The 19,970-nt window shown below is 52.3% G+C and overlaps 1 protein-coding gene across 6 annotated transcripts in view; it reads left to right on the top strand.

Annotated features, from left to right (window-relative positions):
• The first annotated feature begins 2,235 nt into the window (after positions 1 to 2,235).
• NSD2 (nuclear receptor binding SET domain protein 2) overlaps positions 2,236 to 19,970 on the top strand; it is a 69,378-nt gene continuing 51,643 nt past the window's right edge. For 2 of the 6 annotated variants that reach the window (XM_043905975.1, XM_043905974.1), the window contains exon 1: positions 2,236 to 2,315. The gene's annotated coding sequence lies outside the window, so the exon portion shown is untranslated. Of the gene's footprint in view, positions 2,316 to 2,817; positions 2,946 to 3,516; positions 3,539 to 19,970 lie in introns of those variants that run through there. The other 4 variants (XM_043905969.1, XM_043905973.1, XM_043905970.1 and 1 more) reach the window with 3 other exon arrangements.

Here is a 19,970-nt window from a genome sequence, read left to right on the forward strand (position 1 = left end):
CAGACTCGCAGTCCCTTGGTCTTCTGTAGTCTCTTCTCTGCTATCCGAGTGCGGCGCTTTCATTTGGAGAAGTGACTGAGTCTCCAAGAGGCCGAAACAAGCTTCAGCCCCAGCTGCTGACGTCCTTGAGTGCCCTGCAGCCCTCTGGGCCCACCGGGCCTGGGGCTCCCACTGCCCTGGGCCTCCCCAACCAGGAGCCTACCTGTCAGTCCTGTGAGGGCCTCTTTCTCCTCTGCATGGATGGAGACCCAATCATGGGAAATACACTTTCCACGGCAGAGGCCCCAGAGTGTGCAGGGCTGGGGCTGGCCAGCTGGCCAGACTCGATGAAAAGGGCTCGAGATCCCCACAACACAGTAGGGCTGGCCCAGGAAGGTCTGCGCTGGGCGGGAAAAGATCAGCCAGCCCCAAATAACTTTCAAGAAAATCCAAACACACGCTTTCATGTTTTGAATAAATTTACATGTTGATCGCACTATTCTAAATGCATTTTTTTTTAAAGAGGAGCCCTAATTCCAAATCTGTGAACTCAAACGAGATGTGGTGGTATCTGTCTTGTACTGCTGTGATTTAAAGCTACTGAGGAGGCAAGCAGTTTTCAGGCTTGTGCCCCAGAGGGATTCCAGGGCCAGAGAGGCAACTAGTCTTCTTCCTACAGCCTAGAGACACGGCAAAGGGCAAATGTGAACGGGCCAGCACCTAGCTAGACACCTTCCAAGGGGCTCCTGGTGGCCAGAGGTGAGTCCTGGCAGTGCCAGATGGGGGAGGGGTGTCTTTTCTGGCGGCTCAGGCTCCCCAGCATGCTGCAAGGGGGCAGCACACAGTAAGACCTCACCACATGGCTCTTGGACAGAAGGATGAACAATCCTGTAATCCCTTTCAGCTGGACACCGCGTGTGGCTACCCCTGGGACTGGTGAGACCAGCAATGAGGTGGCTGTCTGGAGCTGAGGCTGGATGGGAAGACCCTCCTTAAACGGGGCCCCGGTTGGCATGCTCTGTCCACTCTATTTACCAGCCCACTGTCCTCATGGCAAGCTACGGTGATCTTCCCAAAGCTGGCCCCTGACCATGGGCTGGCACTTCTGGGCCTGCCCTGCCCTTCTTCCCCGCCCCAGCCTCACTAGAATGGCACAAGCCCCCAGCAGTTTTGGGGCTTGAGACGAGACCTGCTTCTGACCACGGATTTCCCCACTATCCCCAGATCCAGACCAGCCAGACAGGAGCCTGGGCGGTGGGGGAAACGGGCTGAATCCTCGCCCTGCAGATATTCTGCAGAGGGAGCCCCCCGCCTCCTCTCCACCGCGCCGGCCGTCCTGTCGTTTGTGACTATCTATGCCCAGTTTGTAATGTGGGCCCCAGGAGCGCAGGCCTGGCGAGGACCTCTGCACCGGGAGCCCCTCCACAAAGCTCCCCTGAGAAGGTTCCGGCTGGGATTCGCCGGCGGGGCCGGCTGGGGCCTGACCTCCGCTCTCCCGGATCCCGGCGGCACGATCAGACCAGGTTCCCCCTCCCCCGCCAGAGCTCCTGCTGGCCTGGGACCCCCGAGTCACGGGGGCGAAAGACCGCTGGGGCGCGGGGCCCGCGGCCAGCAGGGGCGGACCCCCTGCACAGGGCGCGCGGGGCGGCCGAGAGGGCGCCACCTCCCACGTCCCGGCTTGAGGGCCGCCGGGGCCGCGCTCGCGCGGGGCGGCCTCGCCGGCGGCGATTGGGCGCGCGGCCGTGACGTCACCGCGCGCCCGCGCGCGCGCTCAGGGGTCTGGCTCCGGGCTCCGGGCTTTCGGTTGAGCCGCCGCCTGGCGCGCGCCCGTGCCGAGTAGCGGGAGCGGGGCGCGCGCCCGGCGCCAGGCTGAGGTGGCTCGCGGGGTTCCCGCGCCCCCTTCCACGGCCCGCGCCCTCGGCCCCCCGCGGCCGGCCGTTGCCCCAGACCCCCGGCCCCGGGGCCACCGCCCGCCTGCCGGGCCGCCGCCACCGCCCCGCCCCGCGCGGATTTGAAAAGCCCGGCCGCAGCCCCGCGGACGCCGCAGCCAATCAGCGGCGCGCACTTTCCCGCGGCTTCTGCGAGGCGGCGGCGGCCCGGCGGCGGCGGCGGCGGGCGGGAGGCGCGGGGGCGGGGTCGGCGCCGCGCGCGGAGAGCCTCGGCCTGGCCGCGCTGCGCCCGCCGCCGCCGCCGCCGCCGCCGCCCCCTCCCCTCCCTCGGCCCTGCCTCCCTCCCCCGCGCGGTCCCGGCCCCGGCCCCCTTCCCGGCCGCCGCCGCCGCCGCCGGAGCCGCCGCGCCGGAGAGCCGCCGCCGCCTGAGGATGCGCCGCACAACAGGTCACTGGCGCCGCTGGCCCAACCGCCGCGGGCCTGAGGGGCGGAGGGCTGAGGGGCTGAGGGGCTGAGGGGCCGGGCGGGCGCGGCCATGTTGGGCCCGGCGGCCGGCGGCTGCACCTGTGCCGGCCCTACGCGGGCCGGCGGCCTTTGTTCGCTGCGGCGCCGAGCGGGCCGGGCCGGCCTTTGTGAGGCGCGGGTCGGGGCCGGGGCCGGGCGGCGGCGGGAGGGGCGGCCGGGGCCGGGGGGAGGCGCTTTTTTGTCCGCCGAGGCTCCGGGTTGACACTCGGGTTGCCGGCCGTTGGTCAGCGCGGGCGCCGGGAGCCCGGGGCCTGGCAGGTGGCGGCGCGGGGACCCCGCCCGGGGGCTTGCCGGCCCTCGGCCGCCCGCGGTCGGCCGGACGGTGGTTCCCCCCGGCGGCGCGCGCGGCGGAGCAGCCGGGGCCGCCCGGCAGGCTCTGCCCCGCTCGCCAGAGGGCAGTTAGAAAAAATCTCGGCATTTAAGACACGCGGGTCTCGAGCCCGGGCAGAGGGCACAGGAGCCGGTGCCGCGGTCGTCTGCTCTCCCCGGTGTCCGCGCCGGTGCCGGGACGTGAGCGGTCACAGACTTGACAAGTTAGTGCTTCTTAGGCAGGTGAGGAGGGCTCGGGGCGCGTGTGCGCGCGTCCCAGAACCGGGGACCCGCTCGGTTCGAGGGACTTCAGAGCGAGGTTAGGGAAGTTCTTGAGGACTGACAACCCCGCGCTCTAAGGCCTTGACTTTTAAATGACTTAAACGCCAAGATACGTGTTCCCTAATGGCCCAACGACTTAAAAACTTAACGTTGCCACTGCGCGTTGATAACCTCGATCCTCATTTTATGTATTTTAAAATGAGATGGTCGACATGGAAGATAAGTTAGGAGCCATCTCATTTATGCAGCGCTTTCATTTTCCCAAATGTTTTCCATGTCCTCGTTACATGTGTAAGTGTGACCAGAGCAACATGAAAAAGCACAACTCCAACCAGTAGCTCGAAGGAAACAAGTCGTGGGAGCGCAGCCCTTTGCCGGTGTGCTTCGTGCGTGCTCCGGCGCCCCACCGCCGACCGGAGTTCAAATCTAAACTGCTGCCTGGAAGTGAAGAGGACTCATGCCTTAAGCACGATTACTTTGAGTCATTTCCTTTTCTTTTCTTCCATTTTCTCAGACGCTCAGCAGCCTTCAGTTTTGGGCCAGTGGTTGGTAAAGTGAGTACTTTCTGCACGTTTGTGAGTTTCTGTAAGCTTTTTTTTTTTTTTTTTTTTAAGAACTCTGATCTATATAATACAAAAATCCTCGCCCCCTGACTGCATTACTGCAGATCAGGCTGGACTCGGATTCCAGTGGTGAACTTTCCAATTTAAAAGTATCAGAAAAATAACTTTCTGAATTTCAAAAAGTGATGGGCTTGATACTCCCCGGTGGTCCAGTGGTTAAGACTCCTTACTTCCAGTGCAGGGCCATGGGTTTGATCCCTGGTCAGGGAACTAAGATCCCACATGCTGTGTGGCACTACCAAAAAAAAATGATGGGCAGTTTATTATTCTGTGTGCACATATATGATATATGTTACATCTAAACTAACATAATTTGAAATTTATGGAGACACAAAAGGACAAAACAATAAGTTAAAAAAAAAAGTTAAACAGGCTACCATGTATGACTACTGGGTTTATGGTTTTTATTCAGCCGATTTAAACAGGGCTGTTAAAATGGTACCTGCTTAAATGTGAGGAGTCAAATGAGGAATAAGTCATAATTGCGAGACTTACACGTTAGAAATTAGAGATCTTGTGACTTATGGAAGAGTGGGTCAAGCCTGCCACCTATTCAAATGACCTCTCCTCCTGCAAGTAGTCCAATTTAAAAAAAATTATTTACTTTTGGGCGTGCTGGGTCCTTGTTGCTGTGCAGACTCTCATCTAGTTGTGGAGAGTGGGGGCTACTCTCTAGCTGCGGTTCCTGGGCTGCTCACTGAAGTGGCTTCGTCTGTGCAGCACAGGTCTGAGGAAACATGGGCCCACTCGTTGTGGCGCGTGGGCTTAGTTGCTCTGCAGCACGTGGGATCTTCCCAGGTCAGGGATGGAGCCCATGACTCCTGCTTTGGCAGGCAAATTCTGTACCTCTGAGCCACCAGGGAAGCCCCTACAAGTAGTCTAGTTTTAAAAGGCTTACTCATATGGCAGAGTGTAAACTAACTAGTTACTTCCTTTTTTATGGCTTGACGCTTCAGTGTAAAATGGGTAAAAGTAGGTGAAGTTATATTTACTAAGAATTGCTGGTGAGGGGATAGAAAACACTAATAAAATGTTGCTATATGAGATTGGGGTTGTCGTTGAGCACACCCAAAAGCATGTGCTAAGGTGATGCTAAAGTTCCAAATTTATTTTCTCCTGCCATTTTTAATCTAGACAAATAACCTTACTCAGTAAACAATTGAATTCTAAGTAAACATTTAATCAGTGGGAGTTGAAGTTATTAAGCTTTTTACTTACATTTTCTGTTATATGGTTTTTGGTTGGTTGATTTTTGTTTTTGTTTGGATATAATGCTTGGCTATAGAATGTATGCAGTTTTGGATAAGCCTCTCAGTCTTCTAAACTTCACTCTCGTCTTTGCCCGGCTGCAGTAAATGGGTCCTTGTCCCTCAAACATGTGGTGCCCTGTCCTGATCCAGGCCTCTGCATGGAATGTTGTTGTGTGTGGACCACTGCTTGTCTTTCCTTTAACATTTTTTTATTATTTATTTAAATTTTATCTTTGTCTTTGGCTGTGCTGTGTCCCCCTCGCTTTTGTGCGGGCTTTCTCTAGCTGCGGCGTGCAGGGGCTGCTCTTGTTGCGGAGCACGGGCTCTACGTGCTCAGGCTTCAGCAGTTGGTCACGTACCTTCTCCAAGGCCTGTGGAGTCGCCCCGACCTGGGGTCAGACCCGTACCCCTGTGCTGGCAGGTAGGTCCCTAACCACTGGGGAACCCTGTCCTCCTGTTCTGAACACGGAGGACCCAGCCCTTTAGTGGCGTTCTGTGACTTTTTCCCTGTTGGGTGAGCTCTTGGAGGTGGGATTCTTACCGTCTTGGGTGAACTGGCCTCTGCTCATGCCTTCCCACGGCAGGCAGTCAGTGAGTGCTGAGTAAATAGGCTTATGACTTGGGACAAACAACCCATTTTAATGCCAGCATATGGCCTGTTTGCTTCTCTTTTTTTGTAAGTCATGGTGAAGCAGAAAGGAACCTTCTGGAAGAAACTGAATATGGAAAGTAAGGGGCTGGCCTAAGGTCTCCCTACTTTAATCGGGGAGCCAAGACACTGTTTGCCAGGAAGGCCTGTTTCCTTTCTTTTCCTTTTGTCTTTGCACCTAACTCAAATGTTAAATAAAAATTAACTATGAAATATTGCAAGCATATAAGTACAACAAGTAACAGAACAGACCTGTATGTACCACCAGGATGAATCAAGCAGTGACGTTTCTACCGTACCTCTCTCCCTGCCCCTGGGGAAAGTAAAAATATAAAATATACAGAAGCAGGAGGTAACATGGAAGTTCCAGAGGATTATGTTTATACTTTGCAGACTGTCTTTATGTGATTTGTTAATTTTGTTTTTAGGAATTGTTATTTAGGGTAAGCAGTTTGGGGAGAAAAAGACTCAAATGAGTTACCCCAGCGATTAGTCAGCATTTGGCACTTGTCTGTTGGTTACAGTATAGCTTTTGAAGGACCTGATTGATTTGATGAGATTTGCTTTTGCCAGTTAAAAAACTCAAGATATCTCAAATTAGTATTGTTCTTGAGTCTGTCTTCCAGAAAGCAAAGGGCCAAAGATGAATTTTTTCAGAGCGCCTTAATGTCTGTAATACTTAATAGTTTCAACAAGATATACAAGGATGGAAACTGCTAAGTGCTGGTTGAGCTGAGTGCCAGCCTGCTGCCCAACAGCCCTAGTGGTGAAACTTCCCTGTTGGGTGTGGAGAAAAGAATGTTTTGTCTTCCTGGAAGGAGTTGGGAGCTCAATTTTTAAGTTAACTGGGTTGTCACAGAAAAAATCAATGGTATGAAATAAGTCTGTTATGCTGTTAAGGGCATGTTTCTATCAGCAGTGTTTCACAGTTTAATTACTTTTTCACTGTGTGTGCTGTTGTGTTACGGAGGCTGACAGGTCAGGAAGGGTGTTTCTGACTCCAGCTTTCCTTCCCTCAGTCAGCTCTCCACGCTCTGCTTGTCTTTCCAAAATGTGCGTGTGGTCCTGTGAAAGCCCACTTTTCAGGGATCTCAGGGCCCTTTGGGCTTCAAGACCAATCTCTTACTGCTCTTTCTGCCTCTCACTGCACTTTTTTTTTTTTTGCTGTGCTGTGCAACTTGTGGGATCTCAGTTCCCCAGCCAGGAGTTGAACCTGGGTCCTGGGCAGTGTGAGCTTGCAGGCCTGGATGGCGGTGGGGGTTCCCTCGTTGCACTTCTTATTTTGATCTCTCCTGGTCTCTTCAGCCCTCTGTTGTGGCTGAGCTTTTCCCTGGGCCTTTGGTCCGTCAGTTTTGCCCCTGCTTTCCCCTGTGACCCCCCCACACCCACATAGACTCACTCCAGTGCCTGTGTGGGCACCGCTGGCTTTCCTATGCATTCCTTCTTGTTCAGCTCTCATCGTGCACCTCACTCCTAGAAAGTGACCCCAGACTCCCTGCCTGCCTTGGGAGCCCTCAGGAGTGTGTCTTGAGCGCTTGGTGCTTCACCGGCCTCCACCCGGTCTGCCCTTCCTCTGTCCCAGCTGCACTGGCCTCTGGCCTGTCTTAAGCACTGCAGCCATGCTTGGCCCCTGGCCCCTGCATCTGCAGTTCCTTCAACTCGGATACCTGCCTGGCTAGCTTTTTACCTGCCTTTAAGTCTTTGCTTAGACTTCCCTTCTCAGGCAGCACCCTTGACCCCTGATTTATGATATCCTTTTGCTGTCTGGCCCTACCCGTCTGCCTCCGCTTCTTTTGCCTAGCTTGTATCCTCTGACATTCCGGATGTTTTCCTTATTTGTCTGTGTGCCTAACTGCATCAAGATGTCTATAACAGCGGAGATTTTTCTCCTTTTGGCTTTAACTACTGTCAGGCTCCCAGTGCCTAGAACAGTACCTGAGTGATTGTCAGTCCGTCAGTAACTGTTTGTATGAAGACTCTCAGCCCCTGTGTGTTGGCTCGCGTGTGAGAAGTGGTGTGGATTGAGAACAGTGGTGTGAGTGTGCTTGCCCTGGTGTGAGGTGGCAAAGGTGGAGGCCCCGGGCAGGTGAGAGAGGCCAGAGAGGAGGCTGGTAAGCCAGTGCTTGAGGATGATGGCTTTCCCCAGACCCAGGAGTCGCCAGGAAAGGTGGACCGATGCAGGAGGGCGGGCCGGTGTGGTCCTGATGGGCTGGGGCAGGGCATGGGGCTGAGGGTAAGGGGGGGTGGCCAAGTGACCCTAGCATTCACATTTCAGAAGATTTGAGAGGACACCATTTTTATCTCACTGCAAGCTAGTAAAACGGAAAGTGGGCCTCATTTCTGATTTACCTTGGTTCCTTCAGAAAGAAACTCTGATTTCACTTACCAGCTGAGATGTGTCCCTGGTGCCTTCCTGTTCATAGAAGAGGAAGCCCTTGGTCTTGAGTGTGGCATGAGGGCCCTGTGTTTTCCTGGGGTCTTCACTGGCTGGCCCCTTGCAGCTGTTCTGAGGTCTCAGCACCATGCTGCTGCCCCCCAGGATGAGCCGCGCTCTGTCGTGCGCCGTGTGCACGTCTGTGGCTCCTCCCGTCACCTGTCCCCGCCAGTGCTGCCAGCCCTGTGTCCATGGCACTCGGGATGCTCCCAGGTTGTTCCTCTGAGCACCAGGCCCTGTCCTGGCAGCACATGGCTTGGGTTCTCACCCTTCAGTTCTCCAGGTTGTGAGTTTTTCAAGGTGAGGGCCCTTTGACTTGTCTTCTGGGCTTCAAGCAGCGCCCAGTGTTAACTGAGAGTTAACTCATGGAGATATTTGTACTTTCAAGTCTTCTATTTTCCCAAAGATTTATATATATAAATTTATATACATAAATATATGTACATATATGTATATATATGTATATAAATTTATTTATTTGGGTGTGCTGGATCTTAGTTGTGCCAGGGGGAATTTTTTTTTTTTTTTAGTTGTGGCATGTGAAATCTAGTTCCCTGACCAGGGATCAAACCCAGGACCCCTGAATTGGGAGTGTGGAGTCTTAGCCACTGGACCACCAGGGAAGTCCCCTAAAGATTTTTATTTAGTAAAAATTGAATTCCTAGGTTTTTACGATTAAAATATATGTTAGAAATAAGAGCTTCCTGGAAATTTCCTGGTGGTGCGGTGGTTAGGAGTGCCCGGTTGCCCTGCTGAGGACCTGGGTCCAGTCCTTCTCTGGGGAACCAAGATCTCCCAGGGCACACAGCAGAAAAAGAAAGGAAGAAATAAGAGCCTCCTGTTTGCATTCCCCCAAAGATTGGAAGTTGGTGCCATCTGTGCAGAGCGGCCCCCGACGGCCCCGTGTCTTGGAGCAGCAAATCTTCTTTCCCTCCTCTCATTGAATCCTCACAGCAGGAAGCTGAATCCCAGAGATGTTCAGTACTGACCCAGAGTCACAAGGCTGTAAGTGTCGGGACTCCTGCCTGATCTCTGCTTCTGTGCTCTGGGAGCTCATTGTTCTGCCTCTCTGGGGACATTTGAACATCAGGCCGTCTAGACACAAATAGGAGGAATATGTTTCATTAGTTACTATGGCCATGTACTTCTGGTGACATTCCTTCATTCATGGGGAATTAAGAAATCAGCTGTGTTCCAGTGATGAGCCAAAACTTGTGTCCTTGTCCCCTAGACTTGACAGACCTGTGAGGGTGCTAAAACAGGAGAGATGGTGGACAGAAGATTGCATCTTTGAAAAATCTGTGAAATAGTCTTGCTAAATAACCAAACCAGAAAACTGATCAGACCTTTTGTCCCACAAGCACTTACCAGGAGATCTGGGGTGGGGAAAGGAACCCAGGAAGCTGCACTGCAGGGTTGCGTTGGCTGACTGAGGACGTGGGACCCCGCAGGACCGGCGACAGGTCTCTTCCAGCGGAGAAGGGGAATGTGGGTGACGCAGGCTCCTGGAGGCACCTTGGCCGGATGCCCGCTGAAGGGCTGTGTGCATCCCAGGCAGGCCAGTTAGTTGGGGATGAGAAGGAACACGACTTGTGTATTTGTGAAAGTGGAACACTGACTCAGTTTCTCATTAAGGAATTTTCTTTTTTTCGGCTGTTATAGTGGTTTTGTTTAAGAAAAGAATTTGTGTCTTGCAGAGCTGCATACAGAATTTGTCAAAGAGGTGATCCACCATCTGGGGTTTGCTTCCCAGTTGTGCAGCGGGGGAGCAGCTGGGCAGGGCTGGCCTGAGCGATGGCGGCACACTGGGTGGGTTCGTGCAGTCGTGATGCTCCGTGACGGGGGAACGTCGTGAAGGAGACTTAGTGCAGACTCTGCCGCACTTGGTCCATCTGTACGTCCACGGGGCCTTAGGCCTGCCTGGGGGCTGAGGCTGGTACAGTGAGCAGAAGAGGGCTCGGCATCGGTGGTGAGGGTTCTAGAAGAGGGCACGCCGGCAGAGAGCCTGTGGCAGGAGAGGCCCGAAGGTCAGAGGGGAGGGCGCTGAGTGCAGAGCAGGCTGTGGGGCGGGGGCCGCTGTTGAGGCTGCGCTGAGCATTTTCATCTGCAGAGGAGCGTGAGGCCTTGCGGGTTCAGGCAGGCAGGCGTGGGGCTGCGTGTGTGGGTGGGCGATGCGTGTCTGTTTGCTTTGGAAAGCGTGTTTCTCAGGGTGGATTGGGGGGAGGCCGTGGGAGGCGGCCTGTGCGCGCTGGCTGTCTGCGTTCGTCTCCCCAGCTGTCTCTCTGTGGGTGCCCCGTAGGACCGGGCAGCCTGCCCCCTTGAAATTGGGCGTGGCCACGTGGTTTGCTTTGGACAATGGAAAGGGACGCGTCACCTTTCACTGGAGCCCCGAGAGCTGAGTGCTCAGTCGCGTTCCCGTGCCCCTGCTCCTGGTGGCAGTGCACAGCTAACGCGCTCCGAGCGAGAAGAAAGCGTCGGGGTGAGCTAGGTCACTGCCCTGTAACCTGGTCCAGTGGTTCACCAGGCCTGGTCCCCAGACTGGCCGCGTGGGCTCCCCGGGACTGTCTTAGAAGCGTGGGCTGGGGCCCACCTTCTGCCTCCTGAGGGCTGAGCTCCCGGGCAGGTGGCCGCCTTCACGGGGTGCCCGAGCCCACTGCGCTGAGAACTGTGCCTGGAGTTCCCCGAAGGCCCAGCGCTGAGGGGTGTGGGTCCCGCAGAGGAGTCAGCGGGAAGGGCCTGCAGTCAGGCCACAAGGCCCATGGGTTGTGGGGAGGGTGTCAGTGACCCCCGAGTTTCTGTTCGACAAAGCCAGACAGAAGCCTGTTCACTGTCCAAACAAGATCTATTTTTGTAAGATTTCATTTACTTGGGTTTTGAGATTCAGAAACAAGGACAAGGCTAAAGAGGAATTTTTAAAATTTTCATCGAAGCCTTCAGTCCCAGGCCAGTCTCTCCCACATTCTTGGTGGGGCGCCCACATTCTTTGTCACTGTGCCCTTTCTGTCTTGACGCCTTGCTTGCTGTCCCCCACCTGCCCTCCCTGTAAGTGGAGGCTCCTTGCTGGCAGCCCTCACCCCTGCTCCCCACGGTGCCCCCAGGACAGCGCCACCTGGACGGGCCCTTGGTGGGCAGTGAGGACCCTGGGCACGTCCGTGTTGGGCAGCTTGCTCCAGGCCGGCAGGGGTCCCGTCTCTGTGACTTGGAGCCTGGGCCCTGCCCAGGGTGGGGTACCAAGATCCCCGACTGCTCAGCAGCTGGGGTCCTGGGGAGGGAGCCGTGGTCGGCTTCAGGCTCTTTGCTCTTCCTCAGGCACAAGGGAAGGGGCCTGGGGGAGCAGGGCAGCTGAGGGAGACCCTCAGGGCGCGCCCCTGAGGGCTCCTCCCTCTGTTCTGCATCTGAAGTTGTCCCTGATTGCGGAAGACCCCTTGGGATTTGGCCTCATGTTGACAGTTTAGGGATTCTCTTCTGTTCAGTTCTGAAATCTGTATAAAAAAGTATTTATTTCTTAAAGTTCAGCTTCTTATAACTTCTTTGAAGACGCAACTGGTGTTCTGTCTGTGCGGTGTGGAGGCTGAGCCCGTGTGCGGGTCTCAGGCCCCTGGGTGCTCGCAGCAGGGGGTCCAAGCCGCTCAGTCTTCAGCCAGTGCCCGAGGCCTGGCACCTCCTCCCCTCCCCTCCCTCTGTGAGTGCCCAGCACGGGAATGAGGTAGCAGAAACAGTTGTGAATTCTAGCCTAGAGTTTATGGAAAGCTTCTTTTCAAGGATGTGCAGGTTGTTGACAGATCATCAGGGCAGAATAGTAAGCTCAGGTGGTGCTAGTAGTGTGATGCTCGGGGACTCCCCTGGGTCCCGTGGCTCGGACTCCACGCCCAGTGCTGGGTGCCGCGGGCCGCTCCCGGTCCGGAGCAGCAGCCCACATGCCACGCCTGGAGATCCGCCTGCTGCAACAGAGCTGGTGCAGCCAGAACATTTATTTCTTATAATTAGAATACGTTTCATGAAAAATTTGTAAGAATCAGAAAAGTGGAAGGAAACTTAGACAACTGTAATCTTATCAACCAAATGTTTAGGTATATATATTTCCTGTTTACTTTTTCATTCGTCAGACTGAACCAGGTGCCTTAAAGACAGTTCCCTCTGTGAGGGTCGTAACAAAATGCCACAGTCTAGGTGACTGTTCCAAGGAGACAGCTGCTTTTGCTCTTTCAGCTGCTTCTTATATCTGTCTGTACATTTAAGAAAACTTGCCTATTTCACGGAGTTGAGAACTTTGGGGTTTGTGTGTTACGCGTTCAGTTCTATCTCAGGAGATAAAGGTTTAGCGTTCTTTCCGCCCCACTTCCCCTTCCCGGTCTTCCCAGTGCAGTGGCATCCGGTAGTCGGCTCCTTCCTGATGAGCTGTCCAGAGCCCCGTGGCCGAGAGCGCAGCAGTCTTGCCGTGTGGACGGGGTGTGCCAGGGCTCGCCGTCTGCCGGCGTGCTGTCGGACTGTGTCGCTCCCGCGGTGCCTGTTGGTGTGGGCTGTTGGCCCGGGGCCACCATTTGCCCCGGCACGGCCGCCCTTGAGGCTGCTTGGGCCTCCTCACAGCATGGTGGCTGCTTCCTGCTGCAGGAAGCGAAGCTGCCAGTCCTTTTGATTTTTGCTTATTTCTTGGCTGCACCACGCGGCTTGTGGGGTCTCAGGTCTGCTACCCAGGCTTGAAACTGGCCCACGACAGTGAAAGCCCAGAGTCCTAACCACTCAGCCATCAAGGAACTCCCCTGCTGACAAGCCTTCTATTTATTTATAAAAAATACTTAAAAAAAAAGGATACATTTGATTTATTTATTTTTTGACTGTGTGGCATGCAGGATATTAGTTTCCCCAACCAAGGATTGAACCCGTGCAGTGGAAGTCCAGAGACTTAACCACTGGACCACCAGAGAAGTCTTGCCAGTCCTTTCAGAGATGAGGCCGGCCCTGGCCTGACATCAGTCTTGCTGTGTGCAGTTGGGGGCAGTCACAGGCCCAGGCCAGAATCAAGGATATGGAGAAATAGACTTTATCTCTTGGTGGGGGAATGACAAAGAATTTTTGGCCATCTTTAATATGCCACAGGTTTTTTTTTTAACTTTTATTTTTTTAATTTTAAAAAATTTATTTATTTTAATTGGAGATTAATTATTTTACAATATTGTGATGGTTTTTTGCCATACATTGACATAAATCAGCCATGGGTACACATGTGTCCCCCCATAACCCCCCTCTCCTACCTAATATACCACAGTTTTAACAGGTTTTACTTATTTTTAAAATTCTGTTTTTGTTTTTTTGGCAGCACTGCAAGACTTGTGGGATCTTAGTTTTCCGACCAGGGATTAAAGCTGGCAGTGAAAGTGCAGATCCCTCATCTCTGGGCCACCAGGGAATTCCAACAGTTTTTGGTTTGAATGAATATTTATTAATTGTTATATTGTTTAGCTGAACACTATTTTCCTAGTGAAAAAAAATTTTTTTTTTTTTTGCTTAGTTTTCCCTGCATCTGTTACTAATGCAGGCCTCAGGTTTTCCAGATGAGTTGTGTAGAAAGCCTTTTGAGATGGTCAGTTATGCATTTTTCCCCTGGGGAGCCTGTCTGCTGGAACTGTTTGTCTTCCTGCTCCAGACAGGGCTTCCTAGGACTAGCAGGCGCTTCATCTGCGGGAGACCACTCCCCCCTTAGGTCCCATGTCTTCCATGGTTTGCCTTTATGTTTTGGTGGTACATCTTTTGGGGGGTTATCTCAGAAAGTGTGGGAGGCAACGTTTTTAGAGATCTTGCATGACAAAATGATCTGTTCTGTGCTTAAACTTGATTGATAGCTTGTCTAGATACGTAATTTAGTTTGAAAATAGTTTCTCTCAAAAAACCGAAGATGGGAATTCCCTGGTGGTGTAGTGGTTAGGACGCCTTGCTTTCACTGCTGAAGGCATGAGTTCAATCCCTGGTCAGGTAAATAAGATCCCACAAGCTGAGCAATGTGGCCAAAAATGAAAATAGCTAAAAAATCTGACGATACTGCTTATTATTTGGGGGCTTTTCATGGGTGTTTTCTTTTTTTAAGATAACTGATGCTACCAAGAGTACTGATTCTGACCTGTTACCTACCTTCACCCAAAGCCATGTGGTCTCTTTTGTGTTCATCTTGTGGAGTGCTCAGTGGGTCTTTTCAGCCTCTTGATTCTAGGTTATCTTGAGTTATTTCTTTCCTAATTTTTAGAAGTCTCGACTCCGCTTATTTATATGTCTCCCAGCTTTGTTATGGTGTAATTGACAAATGAAATTGTCCAGTTTCACAGTGCACAGTGTCTTGGGGGTGACATGTAGCCTGATGCATATATTCAGCACCTCTGTACGTGGTACGTGGGGGTTGAGAGTAAGCCCTCAGAATCCTCATCACATGTGTCTGTGAGGTGATGGATGTTCACTGAACTTACTGTGGAGATCAGTTCCTTTTGAACATCAGAATCATCATGCCGTACACCTTCAACTTAACACAGTGCGTGTGCGTGCTTCATGACCCCTGGGCTGTAGCCCACCAGGCTTCTCCATCCATGGCATTTTCCGGCCCAGAATACTGGAGTAGGGTGCCATTTCCTTCTCCAGGGGATCTTCCCAAAGTCTCTTGTGTCTCCTGAATTGGCAGGTGGATTCTTTACCACTGTGCCATCTGGGAAGCCCTGAAATTTATACAGTGCTGCATGATTGTATGTATCTCAATAAAACTGGAAGAGTAGAAGAATTAAGAGAACTGAAAAAATTGTGTACAGTGTAAGGGTTTGATCCACCGTATGCATTGTGAAGTGGTCACTATAATCAACTTAACATGTCTGTCTCCTCCCTTAGTTCCCTTTTTTGTGTGGGTGGTGAGCATGCTTCACATTTTCTCTCCCAGCAAGTTTCAAGTACGAAGCCCAGTGTTCTGATTGTAGTCCCTGGACTGTGTGTCTTTAGAACTTGCTCATCTCACAAATGAACATCTGTCCCTTTGGCAGCACCTCTCCATTTCTCCTGCCCCTCAGCCTCTGGCAACCGCCCATTCTACTCTCTGCTTCTGTGAGTGTGACTTTTATTTTAGATTTCACCTATGAGTGAGAGCACGCAACATTGTACTATAACGTCCTCTGGGTTTATCCATGTGCCAATGGCAGGATTTCCTTTTTAATGTCTGAATAATATTCCACCACATGAATACACCCCCTCCTTTTTTTGGCCACTCTGTGTGACATGCAGGATCTCGGTCTCCCCACCAGGGACTGAACCCTGGCCCCCTGCATTGGGAGCATGGAGTCAGCCCCTGGACCACCAGCGAGTCCCTAAACCCCATTTCCTTTTTCCATTTGTCTCTGCGAGTGGACTGTTGGGAGTGATGCTACAGAACGTGAGTCTGCGGACGTGTCTTCAGTGTCCGGGCTCGTTTCCATCTGGTGCGCCCTCAGAGCTGGGCTTGCTGCGGCACACAGCAGCTCTGGTTTCGATTCCTGAGGAATCCGTTCTCTCCCCACAGTCGCTGCACCGGCTTACGTGCCCACCAGCAGTGCGCCAGGGCTCCCTTCTCCCTGTGGTCTCACCAGCGCTTGTGATCTCTCTTTGATGACAGCCATTCTGACAGGTGTGAGGTGGGGCTCGTTATGGTTTCGTCTGCACTTGCTGAGCATCTTTTCCTGTGCCTGGTGCCCATCTGTATGTCTTCTGTGGAGAAATGTCAGTTCATGTCTCTTTCAGAATTTTAAAAATCTTCTGTTTCTGGAACTTGTACCACATGGATGTTTCGTTAGCACAGTCTTCAGATTTTTTTCTTTTTCTGCCCTGTGTTTCTTTTTTCCTTCCCTTTCCTCATTTATTTTCCTGTTTCCTTAGGTTTCCTCTTCCTCCTCCCCTTGTCTTTCTTCTCCTTCCTTCTCCTTTCCTGTCTCCATCCCTCCTTTCTCCTCCTCTGACAGTTCTGTAGGAACCCATGATATCTGGGTCTGTTTGTCCCCTTAGTGGTTGTGGAATGCAGTTACAAAGAGAGCAGTGATTTTTTAATTATTTTGGAAGTATTTTTACATTTTCACAGTGTTCCTTTAAAAATCGAAAGAAAAACTTTAATTAGATAATATGTTCACATGCTTCAGAGTTGAAAAGTGTGGTGTGAAAACTCTCTGCGCCGCCCCGTCCCCAGCCACCTGGCCCGCTGGAGGCGCCCGGGCTCCAGAGCTGCCAGAGTGTGCCAAGGACAGGTGTGTGTGCTTTGCGGCTTCTCTCACTCCCTCTGTTGTGTGTTCCTCTAGACTCCTAGCTTTCTTTTGCTCTTACATTCTTATCTCTCAGATGCCTGATGGCCCTCAATGCATGCCTGCTGTTGAGGTCCAGGAGCTGACGGCGGGGCTCTGGGTGGGGGCTTCGCAGAGGGCCGATGGGTCAGGGCCCACCGGCAGGGTCCTGGCAGGCGGCCTCGGCAGGCTGTGTTTTGCAGGCTCTGCCTGGAGCGCCCACTCCGGTGCCCCATCCTTGGAGTGCGCTCCACTTCTCCACTGGCCACCAGGCCGCAGGTGGGGCGGCTGCGACTTTGATCCGGTCTTCAGACTTCCGGCTCCCAGTGTGTGTAGCACATGCCACTGCTATGTGCCTTGTGAGGCATATTTTAGAGGGAAAATAGGAAATACCTTACAGATATGTGAATGATACACCTTAATATGATGATGCCTTTCCTACTCAACAAAAGATTTGATAGTTTAAAAATTAACATAAAATTAATCAGTTAGACCATCTTGAAGTATATAGTTTGGTGGTTTTTTTAGTACATTGTCAGTGTTAATGCAACCATCACCACTATCTAAATCCTGAATATTTTTGTCACCCCAGTAGGAAGCCCGGTACCTGTTGAGCAGTCACTCCCCCTTCCTGCTTGTCTCCAGCCACCATTCTGCTTTCTGTCTCTGGATTTGCCTGTTCTAGACGTTAGTAGAAATAGAGGCATGTAGTAAGTGGCTTTCTTTGACTGGCTTCTTTAGCTCAGTGATGTTTTTGAAGCCTTGAGATTTGTCCGTGTTATGGCATGTGTCAGTATTTCATTTTTATGACTGACTATCCCATTGTATGGCTGGGTCCACTTTTTCCCCCGCCAGACGGCTGATGGGATCTTAGTTCTCCCAACCAGGGATCAAATCTGGGCCCCCGGCAGGAGAAGCATGGAGTCCTAACCACTGGATGCCAGGAGAGTCCAGATCTCTTCTGATTTCATCTGTTTATCAGTTGTTAGGACATTGAGTTTTTTTTTTTTTTTTAATAATTTTGTGAAAATTCTTGTACAAGTGTTTGTATGAATATATGTTTTTAGTTCTCTCTTGGGTGGATCCTAGGAGTGGAATTGCTGGTTCACGTGGCAGCTGAGGGACTTCTTGGTTGTTCCTGGCTGTAGCTGCTCCATTTTCCATCCCTGGCAGAGTGTGAGGGGTCCCGAGGTTTGCCATGTTGCACGGAGAAGAGACAACAAGCAGGCCTGGGGCCAGGGAAGGTGCCAGCCTGTGTGTCAACGTGAGGTCAGGGATGGGCCGCGTGGAGAGAGCGCCCAGGTGGCCAGGCCCGGGGCTGGCCTTGAGCTGGCCTGTGCGCCAGGCTTCTCTGAAGTGAACACAAAATGAGGAGCAGTTCTGTTATAAAGGTCTTACTGTCTGCAGAAGGAGCAAAACTTTTGCTGTGAGTCAGTTCTACATTCTGTAAACTAAAGCCTTTCAGTAGAGAAGTCTGGCAGAGTGATGAGCTGTTGTGTCCTCAGCCCCTGTTCTGTGGCAGAGTCCATGCTGATCCCGGTGCTCCACAAGGATCTCTTGGCCCTGAGACTGGAGGTCCTGTGGTCATTCCACGAAGGCAGGACCAGTCTTCCAGGGAGACTTGTGCAAAATATTGGAGAGCAAGGGAGTGTTAGGGAGTGTGTGTGCGCGCTTCAGTTGTGCTTGCAGACAAGTCTCTCTTCTGCTTCTGGATGAATGATGAGCTTGGTCCCTCCCTGGGCTCTGGGGGAGGCCTGCCTGCCGTCCGGCACTGAGACTGCCCCTGGGGACTTGGCTCAGTGTCGCAGCGTGGGATCCGCAGGCTGTAGCTGCACTTGGGAGCTCCGGGAGGGCAGGCGTGGAGTCCTCCCAGGCCGCCAGCAGAGCTCCTGTCCGCAGGGAGGACGCTCTTCTGCCACCTTTCCGTCCACCCAGGCCTTCCCCTCCCCTTTCCCCGTCTGTATTTTCGAGCCTCCACTTCTCCCCTCTGGAGTATTAGCTCCCCAAGAATAAGGTGTGTGCTCTGCTTACTGCTCTGTCTCCACATGCTGGAACCGGGCCTGTGCACACTGGCTGGTTCTAAAAGTTGGTTGTGTCATCCGGGCACTTCTTCGGAGAGTGGCGCTTTTCCCTTCACCTTGGACACCCCTCCTCTGTTCCATGTGGCCTCCCCAGCCGCTTGCCGTGCCAGTGCCTGATGTGGCGTGTCTGTGACGTGCGTGGAGTGGGTTACGCCATCTTCAGAGCTTGTTACACAAGGCCGCATGGCGATGTTTGACTGCCCCCACTCTCCCCTCACTCCCCTTGGAAAACCACTCGTCACTTTGAGCTGTTAGTTTCTGCTTTAACTAACATGTTTTCAGTTTTCACTGTAAGGGCATCAGGGCTTTCTTTCCTTTTACAATGACTGTATATTGCGTTTTGTTTTTAGACATTTTAAAAGGGAAAGGCTTTGTGGACGAGAGGCGCCCTAAGCCGCCAGCCTCCTTGCAGCAGCAGCAGCAGTTTGCCTCCTGGAGAGGTGACCCTTCCCTTGAGCTTCCCCACGTCCGCTCGCCTGACTCCTCTGTTGTCTTTGTCCTTGTGGGTCGACCCTTCGTTTGTAATCCTTTTTTAAAAATACTTATTTATCTGGCTGCATCAGGTCCTTGTTGCGTCGCGTGGGATCTTTCGTTGTGGCGCACAGACTCTGGCTGAGGCACGTGGACTCCGTGGTTGTGGTGTGTGAGCTTAGTTGCCCTGCAGCATGTTGGGTGTTAGTTCCCCGACCAGGGATTGAACCCGCATCCCCTGCATTGCACGGCAGACTCCTAGCCACTGGACCACCAGGGAAGTCCCTGAAATTCTTGACTGTCCTTTTAGTTGGGGTTTCCATAAGGAGTGTAAGTAAATGTGAGCAAGGAAGCCTTACATTTTTTTTTTAATACAGAAGTGGTTTTAGAATTACCACTCCCCCCTTATTTTTTGCACCCTGTTTTTTCCTTCTGGGTTTGTATTTTTGCTCTAGTATGTCTTTTAGCATTTCTTTTGTGAAAGGAGTGTGTATATTAAACTCCCTTAGTTTTCGCGTGTCTGAGTGTGCACCTCAGCTCGTGCTCGGTAATGATTTAGAGAAGTCCTCTCTTCCCTGAGTGCTTGGAGAGGCTCCGCCATCTGCTTCTGTCAGCTGAGGCTGCACAAAGCCTGTGTTTCTGTTCCTCTCCTCGTGCTGAAGTCTGTCCATTAACTCATTCTTTATGGGGACTTAGGTATGAAGGTTTTGTTTTTGTCCTTCATATTCACAGAAGTGCATGTTTAGGTATTGATATGTTTCTCTTTATCTTGCTCAGAACCCTGGGTGCCCTTTTTAATCTGAATACTTAAGTTTTGTTTCATTTCTGGAAAAATTTCCATCATTATTCTTTTGAAAATTGCATTTCCCCCATCCTTCCTAGTTTCTCCTGGAACTCCAGGGGAATGTAAACTCCCTGAAAGCAGAATGTCCTTCACGTGTGTATTTGTGCAAAAAATTGCTATCTTAACCGTCTTTATATGCACAGTTCAGGGGTATTAAGTACATTTGCATTATTGTGCACCCATTACTGCCACGTGCTCCAGAACTTTTCCGTCTTATGAGACAGAAACTGTTTCCTAATTGAACACCAGCTCTTCATTCTCTCTTCCCCATTCCCTTGCAGCTACCCTTCTATCAGTACTTCTGTCTCTATGAATTTGATTACTATTGGGACCTATGTAAGTGCAGTCAGGGAGTGCCCTG

The sequence above is a fragment of the Cervus elaphus genome, chromosome 6 (assembly GCF_910594005.1).
Source record: "Cervus elaphus chromosome 6, mCerEla1.1, whole genome shotgun sequence".
Taxonomy (NCBI): domain Eukaryota; kingdom Metazoa; phylum Chordata; class Mammalia; order Artiodactyla; family Cervidae; genus Cervus; species Cervus elaphus.